Source organism: Podarcis filfolensis (genome assembly GCF_964270895.1).
Source record: "Podarcis filfolensis genome assembly, chromosome: 8".
Classification (NCBI taxonomy): Eukaryota; Metazoa; Chordata; class Lepidosauria; order Squamata; family Lacertidae; genus Podarcis; species Podarcis filfolensis.
The window spans coordinates 30,972,394-30,987,660 of NC_139611.1; the positions used below are offsets into that span (position 1 = coordinate 30,972,394).

The 15,267-nt window shown below is 40.6% G+C and overlaps 1 protein-coding gene across 1 annotated transcript in view; it reads left to right on the forward strand.

Annotated features, from left to right (window-relative positions):
• Positions 1-246: 246 nt before the first annotated feature.
• Positions 247-15,267, forward strand: part of LOC310768260 (protein C19orf12 homolog) — a 230,703-nt gene continuing 215,682 nt past the window's right edge. Inside the window, exon 1 of the mRNA XM_083626145.1 lies at positions 247-322. The gene's annotated coding sequence lies outside the window, so the exon portion shown is untranslated. The remainder of the gene's footprint in view (positions 323-15,267) is intronic.

The window sequence follows — 15,267 nt, forward strand, 5'->3', positions numbered from 1 at the left end:
TGGAGTACTGTGTCCAGTTCTGGGCACCACAGTTCAAGAAGGACACTGACAAACTGGAACGTGTCCAGAGGAGGGCAAACAAAATGGTCAAAGGCCTGAAAACGATGCCTTATGAGGAACGGCTAAGGGAGCTGGGCATGTTTAGCCTGGAGAAGAGGAGGTTAAGGGGTGATATGAAAGCCATGTTCAAATATATAAAAGGATGTCACATAGAGGAGGGAGAAAGGTTGTTTCTGCTGCTCCAGAGAAGTGGACACGGAGCAATGGTTCCAAACTACAAGAAAGAAGATTCCACCTAAACATTAGGAAGAACTTCCTGACAGTAAGAGCTGTTCGACAGTGGAATTTGCTGCCAAGGAGTGTGGTGGAGTCTCCTTCTTTGGAGGTCTTTAAGCAGAGGCTTGACAACCATATGTCAGGAGTGCTCTGATGGTGTTTCCTGCTTGGCAGGGGGTTGGACTTGATGGCCCTTGTGGTCTCTTCCAACTCTATGATTCTATGATTCTATGATTCAATGAAGACTTATAAGATATATTGGCAGCAGGTCCCAGGTTTAATCCCAAACATCTTTGGCTAAACATGGATGGGTTGTGTGTTTTATTTCATGGTTTTGTTTTCTTTTTGTTTGTCGGTTGGGGTTGGCTAAATATGAACAACCTGTCAGTTTCTGCAGCCTTCAGAACAATTTAAACTGCATTCAGAAAGCGAAGGAATAAACTACAGCTTCTGCTTAAACAACGTTGAATATCTTTTTCACTTTCAACCCTGCCCCCCTCAGCCTGCCTCTCTATATGAAGAGATGGAGAATGGTCTCACTGAAAGAGAGAGTACAACGAGCACACATTAAAGCAAAGCTTTGATTCTGAACTCTTTATCCTGAACTCTGAACAATGGACACTTATGAATCATTTGTGCCATACAGTGCTGTCTTTTGAATGAGTAACAAGAGAAATCAGTTTTGCTAATACAGTTCTCATCCTGTATCTCACATTCATCCAGATTTATAAATACACACAAGGACTAAAAGTTAGAAGACCAAGATCACATAGAGGATGTTGTGAGGGCAATATGCTGGACAAGCTGGGAAATTATTGTTGGCCCAACAGAATAACACATGGCATTCTTTGATATTTTCTATTTAAGCTGTTTTGTCAATGGAAAGAAGGGCAGTTTGGGGCAGCCATGTTATTTTCCATACAATTCCACCTGAGAACAACGGACCGTCACAAGTACCATTACTACTGGAGGCACTCGCTGTAATTAATATATTATTATTATTATTAACCCGCTCTTCCTCCTGGAAAAGATCAAGGCAGAAATCACACAAGAAATAAAACAATTGAAACATTAAAGAAATACAACCGTAATTCCAGTACTGATGCAGACTTGGAAATATCTCTACTTAAAAGACTTGATGGAAGAGGCACATCTTCAGTAGGCACCAAAGAGACAACAGAGATGGTGCCTGTTTAATATGTGCAGAGCACAGTGACTGCCGGGGTATGTAAGGCATGAGACCACCTTTGGAGCAGCCTTTCTCAACCTTGGGTCCCCAGATTTTGTTGGACTACAACTTCTATCATCCCTGACTGCTGGTCCCGCAAGCTAGGGATGATGGGAGCTGTAGTGCAACAACATCAGGGGCAGCCAAGTGGGAGGGGCCTTGATGGCAGACCAGAGCAGCAAAATTCTTGCTCTGGTCTGCAGGCCAGGGTTAAAAGCTGGATGCACCAAGCACTAACAGCACAGTTGCACTGCAGGGAGGGTGCTGTGACTGAACCCACAAAGGCTGCTTTGGGGTACTCAAAGTGAGTGAGGAGCTCCAAGCTGTGGGCTTTTTAACTTTTCAAAAGAAAAGAAATAACTCTGACTAGAACACAGGTAATGCTAGAGTACTTGGACTACCTGAACCCTTATTCCTTATTCCTTCCTTCCTTCCTATTTCCATGTGGATTTTTTCTTTAAAATCTACACAAAAAAAATGGAATGGAGGGGACTTGTTCCATGCTCCCACACAGAACTGGGACTTTAATGCATCCTTGCTTGGAACAGTCCACCCTTATTTGGAACAGCTATAATGCAAATTCTTGTAGAATTCAGCAGCTATTATGGAATTCCTGCAGAATATTTCATATTAATTACGGTACTTTAATATTAAACACCAAGTTAAGAAGGGTGGGGGTGAGTAGAAAAGGCACTTCAGCCAGGGGGAAAGCCGGATTCACATATTGTTTCAGAAGGTGACAATTTGATGAGGTCTCCTTTAAATGTGAACTGAAATTAACCTCTCCCCCATCCCTGGGTTCAATCCCTGGCATGTCAAGATAGAGCTGGGAAGGACCCCTGACTGCAATCTTGGACAGCCCTATTGACAACACTGAGCTAGATCGGCCAAGAGTCTGGTACGGTATAAGGGAAGAAGAGACATGAACAGATGCTGAAGCAATAATTGTCCAGTCCCATGACAAGAATGTACCAGAACATAGTCATTGCCCCTTTCATGTGCTGCAATGGTTCCTTCATGAAAAGGGGAAAGAGGACCCTAACAGCAAGTAGGTTTCCACAGAATGGAAAGAGCAAGAAGGAAAATAAGGGAAAATGAGAGTCAGTAATGCTTCTTATTTACAATGCCAAACCTGCTTTATAGAGTAAGAACCTTTTATGCACACCAATATTCTTATGTAGCTTACGTATATAAATGTGGATCAATTCATACATTTATTTAAAAGTGATAATAATCCATGTGTGCATTTCTTTCCTTTTCATTTTAGCATTGCATCAGGTCCTAACTGAAAACCCTTGAAATAACTGCTGGCTTGCTCATGGCCAATTCTGTGTCACTGCTATGAAATTAGTCCTGAAATTAAATGGCTCAACAGCGCTAAGACATTCCCCAACTACTCCAGCAAGCAGTCACTCACCTCTAAGGTTAACAGGATAAAGGCTGGATAAAGAAACTACTCATTATACCCGCTCTACAAAGAAGCAATTATGCGACTTTATAAAGTGGTTTCAAATATATTTTGCAAACTAGGACTCAAGACAAATATTAGAGGCAGCAAATTACAGTACTTAGGAGAATTATCACCCAAGTAAAGAGACTCTTAATCTATAAAAAATATCAACAAAAGATGTAAATATGGACTCCTCTATGGGTGGCATATCTCCAAGAAAATATACATCTAATCTCGCAGTGTGTAGCCTCCAATACCTGGGGAGAAGGTTAACAATTCAGAGCTGTTTCCTACAGCTATAGAATATATTTTGATGTAGGTTTGCAGATATCAGAGACTTAAAATCTATTATATAATCATAGGGCAAGGGTAAGAAACCTGTGGATGTACTTTTTGTGGAAAAAGAACTACAATGCCGGTTTTCATTTTAATCAATTTTACACTGAGAATTTAAAGAGATTATGCTTTATTCTGGGGCATTTGGTTTTAACAATGTTTTTACTACCAAGAGTAAAATTGCAGGTTACATTACATCATTAGGCACACATTGTATGTTCTACACGGAGATGCATGAAAGCAAGACAACGTGGTAACTAGTGGTATGAGACTTCTTCCAGCCCAAGGGTCAGAAACATGGCAACCTTGTAGGTAATGGTGCCCTTGAGGTCTTCCCCTGATATCTGTAAATCCTCTGCCCTCATATAATTGCTCCACTTTTCCCCTTTAAAAAAGGCAATAAAAGTGAAAGAGAAAGTCGGGGAAAGTCCTCTTCAGGTCTCAAACTGGCACCAGTAAACTTTTCCGTTCCATGCCCCTTTCAAGGCTCAGAAAGAAGCTAAGTCAGTAGAAGGGGAAAAGGAGTGATCCAGAATGCCATGGGACACACATATAATGGAATCCTCCATCCCCCCCCCCGCAACACACCATCAAACCATAGGTCACCTTGGTGCCCACAGAGTTGTGCTGCATTCTGCTGGTGGTTCTGTTGTCAACCTATTTAAAAACAATGAAGACCCGTCTGTGTATGCACACTGGATCCATCTAATGGGGAACTTCTTGTGGCTCCCTATATCCCTGAAGTTCAGCTGGCCTTCAACTAGGGACTGAGCCTTTAGCATGCCCTGTGGAAGTCCTTGAGAGTGGAGGTTCAGCAGGAACCATCCCTCCCCTTCTTGCAGAAATCATTTGTAAACTATATTGCTTAGACAGGCCTTTGCTATATGGATTTTCTTTTTAACTAATCAGTATTTATGTTTTCATGGATGTTTTCTGCTAATTTTATTCTTATATGTTATAAACTACCTGGAAATGTATTGATGAATGTGTAGATTATAAATATGTAAACAAATAAAATAAACTATAACCCTTCTCCTGAAGGGGGAATCCCTCACCTTGTTGCAGATGCTTTGTGTTTAAAAAAAAAGCATGATAAACTAAAGCCAGTTCTGCAAGCAAACTTCTTTCCACCTATAAATCATTTGGAGATGCCAATCATATTCAAAATCCATGTTGAAAAAAATCTTTTTTAAACGAGCTTTTCCATAGATTGTACAAACCCTGCCTCACTTCAGCCACCTTAATTAGTAGTAGATGATTAACTTCAGTTTGATCAAGGACAAGGAAATTTTTGAAGTATCCCCAAATTCTCTAAATGTTTCAATTGGGGAGGGGGTTTGGAACCATGCAGAAGATTACCACATTATATGGATCTCATCACAAGAATTTTCTCAGTCTGCTCCGGCATTTAATAGCTCCAGAACTCATCAAAGAATGCATTAAATCTGCTGAGATTCACTGGCAGGCATTTCTTTCCACAAATATATCCCAAACAATTTTTAAAAAAATATTTTGTAGATTAGACAATAAAACAATATGAAAGGATCAGTAGGTTTTCCATACTCTTATATACGATTCTTCCCCAACCCCCAGGAACAAATGACTCTCAGTTGAGGGTTGTAACCAATGTCAGTCCTATGCAGAACAGACCCACTGAAACTGATGGGCATGGCTAATTTACATTCATTAATATCAATGGGTCTATTCTGAGGAAAACTAAAGTCGCATCCACTTCATACTTTATATAACTTTAACAGTAATGGAGAATCCTGAGAAGAGTAGTTTCCTAAAGGTACCAACCTCTCAGACCTACAATTACTAGCAACCTGATGGAGGAGGAAAAAAGGTAGGACTTCTTTCTTTTCTTGAACTCTTGGGTACCAATTACCACAGAGGACAGAGGAAAGCCTGTTTCACATTTCTACTTAGCTTTTGGAAACAATTCACACACACAAATGTTTCCACAAGTGGGCAGGATGTTCCAAGGTGGTAAATACATGTGAGGTGTGTGTTCACACTGTGTTTGAAATGGCTGCTCTACTCAGCAATAGCCTTTGTCTTAAGTGGCAAAGTCTTGCTAGCTCACTAGGTGACAACAATAGGCTATGCTTGTACTACAGTTGTTGGACAGCAAGCATCAGGAAGATGAAGAGTAATGGTGGTATTAGGTCAGAGGAGGAGAGCACAGGCAGACAGCAGAAATGACAGTCTGGATCACTTTGCTCACTTGCTAACTGTTACTCCCCTGATAGGTGGCCGCTCAGATGAATCCTTCACAACCCCCACAGCCCTGCCTTGCCCATTATTTGAAGTGATCCCGCCACTGTCAGCCAGTCCACCAGTCAGACTTGATTGCCCAACCTGATATAAAATGTGCTGCCTTCAAGCACATGCAGTAGCCACCACTGCCAGCCAGCCAGTCCACTAGATTGCCCAGCTTGGTATCTTTTGTCCTGACACCTTGGGTCTGCTATTGGATAGAGATAGCATTGCTTGACGCCAAGGGACTTGTAAACACAGGCAACCGCTATGTATGTTAAATGAACAGTACGTTACTTCCTGCCCAGTAAATGAACAGCACATCACCCAAATTCCCTTATTTTTAAAATGAAAGAATTGACGTCTCCTTCTGGCAAGGATGGGGAACCTTTGAGGGCAACACTCCCTTTTTGGGCAACCTTCCAGAGGTCACGTACCTGTGGTGGATGCAGACAGAGGCAAAAGTGGACAGAGAAACAGATGTACCTTTTACCTTTATACAGTAGGCCAGTTTGTAAACATACTCACATTCTCCCCATCCAAGCAAGCTAGCAAGCAAGCAGCATTAGCAGAGTTCAAGGACACATTCCAGCTAGGCACAAACACTCAAGGAGGGAGTGAAGCAGGGGCCAGTGAGAGGTACAGCCTGGGAAACGGGCTGAGGAAAAGGTGAAGCTTGTGCAGAGTCCCAGGGGTCAGATGGAGAGGCCTGGAGGGCCACATTTAGACCCTGGGTGTGAGGTCCCCCACGTCTGCCTCACAGCTGGTACACTTTCCTTCTTTTCAGTTGGGCAGATACTATATCAGTATACGTGTCCCAGGCACTTAATGGATGTCATATATTAACAGATGGCCCTGTCCATACATTACGGCTGATCAGCAGGAGCTGTCACTTCTGGTGGTCCTGTCACCCCCTAAGTTATCAAAACTCAATACAACATGGCACCAAAAGTGCTCAAGGCCATTTCCTGTTGGCTGAGAAGAGTATGAGTCAGCACTGGAACTCTCTCTACAACTCAAGATTTTACTTTCTTAAAAAGAAAAGAAATGTCCTGACATTTATGGAGTACATTTTATTCTTGGAATCTGCTATGGAGCCAAATGCTTCTGTACTGCACCGCACAATTCTAACTACTGAGAAATTCTTTGAAAGCACTCTGTAAATTCCACATCCTTTGTATAGATTCTACGCCACACCACAAAATCAATACTATAATATTATGTCAAATTTGCATAGTACATGAAAATAGTCATATGCACTGAAGTACACACGCCTTGGAAAAAGCAAAACTCTGTACCAAATATGTCTATAGTTGCCAGATGTTTATTGATCCAGATACCTCTAGACCAGTGGTAGGGAACCTGCAGCCCTCCAGATGTTACTGGACTGACCATTGACCTTGATGGCTGGGGGTGATGGGAGCTGGAGAACAATAGCAGCCAAAGGCCTCAGGTTCCCCACACCCTGAACTCTAAAACAAGTGATTTCTGAAAATATTATAAGGAGATTAGATTCTGATTACTTACACACCATACATTTAATGTAGCTGACTTTCCCCCAAATAATTCTGGAAACTATAGCACAGAACTAAAATTCCCAGCACACTTAACAAAATATAGTTCCCATAATTCTTTTTTTTGGGGGGGGTCATGTGCTTTAAATGTATGGTGTGCTCACAACCTCAATGCCAAATCATGAGACTATCAAGAGGCCTTTTTCCACGCTTATTGGGGGAAAATATGTTCCAGAATTATTGAAGGGCTTATCAAAACTTGATTCTGTAATCCTACATTAAAAAATATATATATTTAGACTCACTTTTAAAGTCTGAAATAGGATTACAACATAAAAACACTGTTACAGTATTATCTTAGCTTCAAAATATTTTAAAGCCCATACAGAAAACAAAACCCTGTCACTTACCATTTTAACTGTTAGCACTGTTAACTGTAAAACACCTCCTTCTCTTTCCTTCCCAGAACCATGGTGGAACACATGAAAGGTCAAATATATAAGATAGAATTCTAACACACCGAGATTTCACTCCCATGTTAATGCACCTCAGATCAAGCCTGCAAAAGTGAAAATAATAAATTTAGGGAAACAAGCAAAATGACCCTACTGGTTGGTTGGTTTCCTAGATATCATCTACATATTTTAGAAACGTACAACCTTCTAATAGAAATGAATAAACTACTCAACCATAAAGTTGCTATAGAAGATATTCTTGTTCTGATTGGAAAGGGCATCTGCTATCTGCAATATTGATAATACTTTTCAAATTTCATCTGCTTTTGTTTGCATTCTGTGTCGTCTGTTTAAACACACTGGGAATAATAATGAATTCCTGCATTATCTTCACTTTTTCAAGGCCGAACATATAACTTTATCACAAAAATAATTAAAATTCTTTGGCACTCTTGTATCTTTTCCATTAAACGTTATCAAGCAGTGACAATAAACTAACATCAGTCCAAGGCTGCCCATATGCTGCTTTTTAAAAAGAATGCATTTGTCCCAGGGTGAGATACATGAATTTTGTGTTTACAGGGTCAAAGAATTCTGAAGTTTTTTATAGTGTTAGGACTATAAATCTGGGTGCGCACATAAGCAAGGATCATTAGGTAAAGCAGGGATACCTATAAACTTGTTAAAATGTCTCTTAATAGACAAATCTTAGCCACTTTATAACTCAGGGTGTGATAGATGCAAAGGGCTGGCACAATATCTCAAGCTCTGATTCTCAAAGAATATCACAAGCACAGAATCCTCATTGGGGCACTTTCTTCCTCTTCCCCATTACCATGCTTATACAAGGCTCAAACGGAACCCTGGCTTAGCTACTTTTTGTTGCAGAATAAGCCTTCAGTGCCAGGTCCTGAAATATTTAAAGACAGACTGTGTTTAAGCATATACACACTGCCTTTTTATCATCAGTAAATAACCACAACTGCTACCATATACCTTGGATTCAGAGGAAGTGCTCCCAGGCCAGAGACCAAACTGTTATTTGTTATCTGGCATCTTCTCCTTTTTTTAAAGGAATTAAGCAGTGATTTTACACACAGTTAGGCTATGTACACAAATAGCAACTGAAACGCACAGGGGTTGGGTTTCTTCACAGTACGCTTTTGTATACAATGGTTTGCAACTGTACACCATTGTCAAAAATGGCAGCTATGATCCATGTTGCCTGTACACACAATTGGGGATGTTTTCAAGCAAGTGTGCAATGGTGTTCTCTATTCCCCTCCCTTCAATTAGTGTTCCCACATATATATATATACACACACACTGTTTTGAAAAAAAAAGTATATTAGGCAAAAATTCATGCAAACATATGTAAATTCAGATTAAACACTGATAAATGTTCATGAGGACATTTTTTTAAAAAAATCAAACCGATGTGACTATATTAATAATTTTAAGTCTTTAAACTTTATTAGTGTTGTTTTTATTGTTGTAACCCACCTTTAGACCTTAGAGTGAACAGTGAGTAATAAATAATAATAATAATAATAATAATAATAATAATAATAATAATAATAATAGTAGTAGTAGTAGTAGTAGTAGTAGTCCAACAAATTCCAGAGGCCCAAGGTTGAGAAAGGCTGCCTTAGAGGGTTGTTGTAAGAATTATAGCTAGACAATGAACATGAAACACTTCAAACATGGATTTCTTATTAACTATTCTTATCACCCAACTTTTTTCGAAGGAACAAAAAGCAACACAGATAATTACTGACCCCGCCCCCCAGCCCTGCCCCATTTCACTGCCACAACAACCCTGCGACATAGGTGAGACTGAGAGAGTAATCCAGCAAGTTGTTGGGGGTAGTAACTTTGATCGGAAAAATGGCTACAGAGAAAAGGTTTAAAAACACCCCCTCCCCCTCCTCAAGATCTGATCAAGTTCACAACTTCATTTCATTAAAATAAAACTTTAAAAAAATTGTGAGACTGGTATTGCATCTTATCCAGTTTGACCATAGAAGCTAAAGGGTGGGAAATTTTCCTCAAGCAGTGTCCTCACGTAACAGGATTTTTTCTCCCTGATAATAATATAAATAATAACTACTGAATGCTGATGCTCCAGTCTTTTGTTGGATTGGCATACAGCATGAATAGTTTTATTGATGCTCACTGTATACCATGTGGATGAAAGACAGTCTGGAAATATTTTAAATATAAATAAATACTGTAATAAGTAATAACGTGCAGGACAATCAACGCACATTGGCAAGAAAGGCAGAGCCGCAACACAAGCATCTTATAATTTTAACACTGGCAAAGGGAGAGGAAGGAAGAGAGGAAGGGCTATGGCTTACAGTAGAGTCCATGCTTTGCGTACAAAAGCCCCCAGGTTCATCTTCTTGGCATCTCCTGCCTGAAACCACTCCTGAGCCTGCATGGTGCAGTGGTTAGTCAGCCGGACTAGTACCTGGGAGACCAGGATTCAAATACCCACTTGGGCATGAAGCTCATTGGGTGACCTTAGGGGCCAGTCACTGCCTCTCAGCCTACCCTACCTCCACAGGGCTCTTGTGGATATTAAATGATGAGAGGGAGAACCTTTGGGGCTCCTTGAAAGAAAATGATGGGATATAAATGCAACAAACAAACAAATCACGGAGAGCCACTGTCAGTCAGTGCGTAGACAATGCTGAACTATATTGGCCACTGGTCTGACACAGTATAAAGCAGCTTCCTCTGTTCCTAGGAGAGTGGTGAGGGTAACATGGGACAAATATGGAGCAAATGGAAGCAGTTAACAGATACGTAGCCTTTTTTTGTGGTTGTGGATCATGTCTGAGGCATAAAGCCAATTCACAGAATATGTGGGTATTCAAAATTTGGAAGGGGGATTTGATGGGAGAAAGTGGGCCCAGCTTGATGTAATGAGGCTTCACACTGGAATTTTTAACTGAACATTTTGTCCTTAGTACATTGGAACCAATGTCAGCTTATGTTGTAAACTTAAGGCTGTTCTGCTCACTTCAGTGTCACCCATACACAGTATTGCATAGCAATGAGCCCTCTTTCCTAAACAAGTAACCGGAACTGAGTTACTAAACTGATCCATCAGTATAATTGAAGAACTTCCATAGGAAGGCAGAAATGTTAAAGAGACGTTAAATTCTCTCTGAGTGTGTTTTGTTAGCTCTTTCTCTCTCTCAATAATCAGAAGCAGAATTCCTACAGTCCTGTGTCTCATGTGGAATGCTTAAGCAAGAAATCCATAACTTTTAATATGATGAGATTGTCCTGCTAGAGGAGATGGATTTTTTCCAATATCCCTGCTAACAAACAAGGTGAGTTCCCTGTATCAGCACATTTCAGTTTTCTATTCCACAACACTCACGTGCTGCATTTAGAAGGAATACATAGCTCAGTATTTTAAAATCACATTATAAATGAGATATGTACACAAGGATCAGCTGACAGGCAGATGTCTTAACAGCGGAATTTCAGAACAGCAAATGCTTTTGGAACCAGATGCATTTAACAGCTCTGAAAAATTCTCCATCATTTTTCACCTGCAAAACCTGCCCCTATTGGAGCAGCTAATAAAAGCCAAAGTAGATGTAACACTGGTAGACATGTGTGCGTTTTCCAAACATGGATCTGCCCCAAGATGCAAAGAGACCATTTCTCACAGTTAATGCTCCATCTCCCCACTGATAACCCTTCTAAAGCTCTTCTCTCCAAGTGGTGGCATTAGAATTCAGCTAAAGAGTGACGCACCGGGGGGGGGTGGGGACAGACACTGATCAGGAGTATTTATTTGTATTGCTTTAAAGCCTGTTTTAGTTGTTTTCACTGTGTGGTTGTAAACTGCTTTGAGATTTAAGTGAAAGGTGTGTCATAAATTAATAAAATAAAAAACAATGCTTTCATGGCTTGAAAAACATGAGCACTACACTACAACACCAAAAAGTGGTCTCAATTCTTCTCCCTTCCTCACTGGATGGGGAGACAGAAAGGAAGATCCCATAGTTCTGCAGCCCATTTATAATAAATTTAAGCATGAACATTACTCGTATGCAGTGCTTTTTTTCTAAATAAATAAATAAATAGTTTAGGGGTATTCTCATTTTCCTACTAATATTGAAATACTGCCCCTCAATGAGGCCGAACTTAGATTCACAAAATGATTAGGGGTATGCGTACCCCTTTGCCCCCCCCCCCGAAAAAGAAAGCACTGCTTGTATGTATGGTCACTTTTGCAGAGAGAGAATGGAAATCTGCAGCCGTGCATACACTTAAAAGAGAGTGGATAGTTGCATCATGTTATGCAGCACAGGCCAGAGAGACGATCCTTGGGTATCCTTTTATTTACACCACAAAGCTATTATATCACACATGGATAGCAATAGCATTTTCTGTGGTACCACAGCCCAAGGCCTCTGCAGAGGTTTATACAGAAAGGAAAGAGGGATATAAGAACAAAAAATACTGAGTTGGGTAGTTTTGTCACTCTGCCCCAGGGGAAGTTCACCAAAACAAAGTACCTGGAAGGGAAGAAAACACTTACACCTCAGCTTCCTCTCGTTGGATAATGGCTGCCTTAGTTGTTCCTGATGACTGGGGAAGACCCATCAGATCTGAGCTCTGTTTATCTCCCACAAGCCTCCTTCAATCCACATTCTTGCCTGTAAGAGGATGCAGGATTTCATTATTGAAATGGAAGGCCCTTCCTTCTTTCCCCAGCCTGTTAGATAAGCCACCATCAGCTGCTCTGTATTGCTTGTTAATTGCAGTACACACCATACATTTAAAGCAAACCCCTAGGATTCTTTGGGGAGGGAAAATGTGATTTAAATATGTGGTGTGTATGCAGCTGTAGCCACCCTGGAAGTAGCTCATTTTGTTTGCCAGTGAGGGTGCTGTCTTAAAGGGAACTTTCACACTACATTCTCTTTTGGGTGGGATGGGGATAAAGATGTCATGTAAGCAGAACTGCCTGCTAGCCAGCCTCATGCCATGTCTTCTTTCCCAGTTCCAAAACCCCTGCAAATAGTTCTAGCATCTACCACAAACATTAATATTTCAGGTAATGCTAAATAAAAAAGGGCATTACACTTCATCTGCATTTTCACTTAATGCTAATACAGGCACTTGTCAGTAGATGTAAAAGTAACAGGAGACAAGGGTTTATTTTTATACCTCACACAACAGCAACTGGTGACTTTCCTTAGATCACTGTATGTGTGCAGGCACTTGCATTCCCCCCCCCCTTAACTGTTGAAATGTTTTAGACAGATTTTTCCCTCCCACCCCTACTCTGTTCCTCATTCAAAATAAAAATAATTTTAGACCATCTCTGACATTCTAATTTCAACAACCGAATAAGAAGATAGAAATTGCTTTTGCCTTAGATACAGCAGTTCAGTGTAAAAAAATTTAAAACCAAATCATGATATAACTACCTTCTCCTCAAGGTTGACTAAGGGCAATTTATTTTTGGCCTTGTTCACACTGTCATTTTTTCTGGTTTCCTCTGGCCCATCTATAAACCATGTGGGGGAAATGTACCCTAAAGCTGCGGGTTTTCTTCAAGTTTATTACACTGATTATTACAGTGATAATAAGGTATCCCTGATATTGTGCACTGCTCCTCTACACTACACCACACCACCACCACCCTAATTGAGACAGAGAAATTAAGAGTAGTAATTTCCCAAGGTTCCTCTAGCAAAACATGGGAGCAGAACACAAGGTGAAGGGCAGAGGAGTGTGACCAATATGGCAAAGGGTCTGGAAACCAAGTCATATGAGGAATGGTTGAGGAAACTGGGTATGTTTATCCTGGTAAGAGGATAGTGAGAGGAGATATGATGGCCATCTTCAAATATCTAAAAGGCTATCACATGGAGGATGGAGCAAGCTTGTTTTCTCCAGCTCCAGAGGCTAGGACCTGAGCCAATAGAGTCGTCACAAGAAAGGAATTGCCAACTAAACATCAGGAAGAACTTTCTGACAGTAAGAGCTATCTCCTATGAGAGGTGCTGGACTCTTCTTCCTTGGAGGCTTTGAAGCAGAGATTGAATGGTCATCTGCTATGAATGCGCAAGTTGAGATTCCTGCATTGCATGAGACTGGAATTGATGACCCTCAGGTTCCCTTCAACCCCACTATTCTATGATTTTATGAACAATACTTTAAATTAAAATTGGAATAAGTTGAATCCAAAGGTTCCCTTCCAAATGCAGAAGGCATATTTTGCTCATTGGAGAACTGTTTCCTCATGCAATTTGTGATACAACTGTGTGATGCCATTCTTCCACTTGTACAGAAAGGTTGAGGCAAGTTGATGCACAATAATTGATATGCAACCTGCTTATTACAGAACTGTATGTAAACTCTCAATCTATCAATCAATCTTTAATGACCAGCACCAAAGAAGCAAAATAGTAAACACACAAAAGTCATTATCCAGATGTCTGTAATAGCATAAAAGCGAATAAAATAAATTATATGAACTGTGTGGACTCTTGCACACGCTCTTGCTGAAGAACACGATTGGCCTCCAGTGACTTTTTTAAAAAATCTAGCCCACAGTGTTTGAAGTATAAGTTCATTCTACAACTGTCATTTTGAAATTAAAAAAAGCATGGACTTGGGAACCAACTGAAGAGTCCTTGCTTGTCTTAGAGAAGGCTTATAGGGTACACATTTGTAGTAATTGCATGGTATCTAAGAGTGCCATATTCTTGACTGCTTTATGGACCTCTTTTGTGATGTTGAATTCATTGCCCCACTGAGGTTCCACCCATGAAGTTACTCCTGATTTATGCTGGCATAAATGTCATAATTTAGTTTACGAGTTGAGAGTTGTGTATTTTTCAGAATCTAACTGAAGCTCCCCTTCCAGGGCAATTTATTAGAGCTAGCTAGTTCTGCACTGAAAGGAAACCTGTGAGAATGGGGCAATGCCAAGAGAAAATTGGCCCAACATAAACTCAAATCCCAGAGGACTGGCAAAGAGTGAATGTGCAAGAGCAATTTCAGCTCAGCAGTGCTCAAACTGCTATGACATGCTAGTCCGAACAGTTGAATTTTGATCATCCAATATGACACTTAATATCTGGGTAGAATTGGTGCACCAATCAGAAGAGCAGTCTACCACCTGAGACAGGTTAGTACAATCAGCTTAGGAAGCTGCCTTGTATTAAGTAAGACCATTGGTTCATTTGTCAGTATTGTCTACATCAACAGATATCAACTCTCCAGGATTTAAGAACATAGGCCAGTGGTCTATCTAGTTCAGCATCCTTTTCTCACAGTGGTCAACGTGATGTTGATGATATACCCCTCCTTTTTCCCTGATGGAGCTCAAGATGGCTTACAGAGAAAACAAGAATTGCGAAAATAAAAAACAACAATTAAAAATAAATAAAACATTAATAGAATCAAAACTATATAAATATATGTTTAAAGCATACAAATAATTGCAATAAAAACAGCACAGCACCAGCCAGTTCATTAAAAGCAGTCAGTTCCCAAAAGCTTGTTCAAACAAGGAGGTCATCACCTGCCGGCAGAAGGACAAGAAGGAGGAAGCCGGTCTAGCTTCTCCAGGGAGGGAGTTCCAGAGTTCGAGAGCAGGGAGTCTGGGATGCCTGTGGAACACCCACAAGAAGGACCCAAGCACAACAGCACTCTCCTGCGGTTTCCAGCAACTGGTATTCAGAAGCTTTACTGCCTTCAACAGAG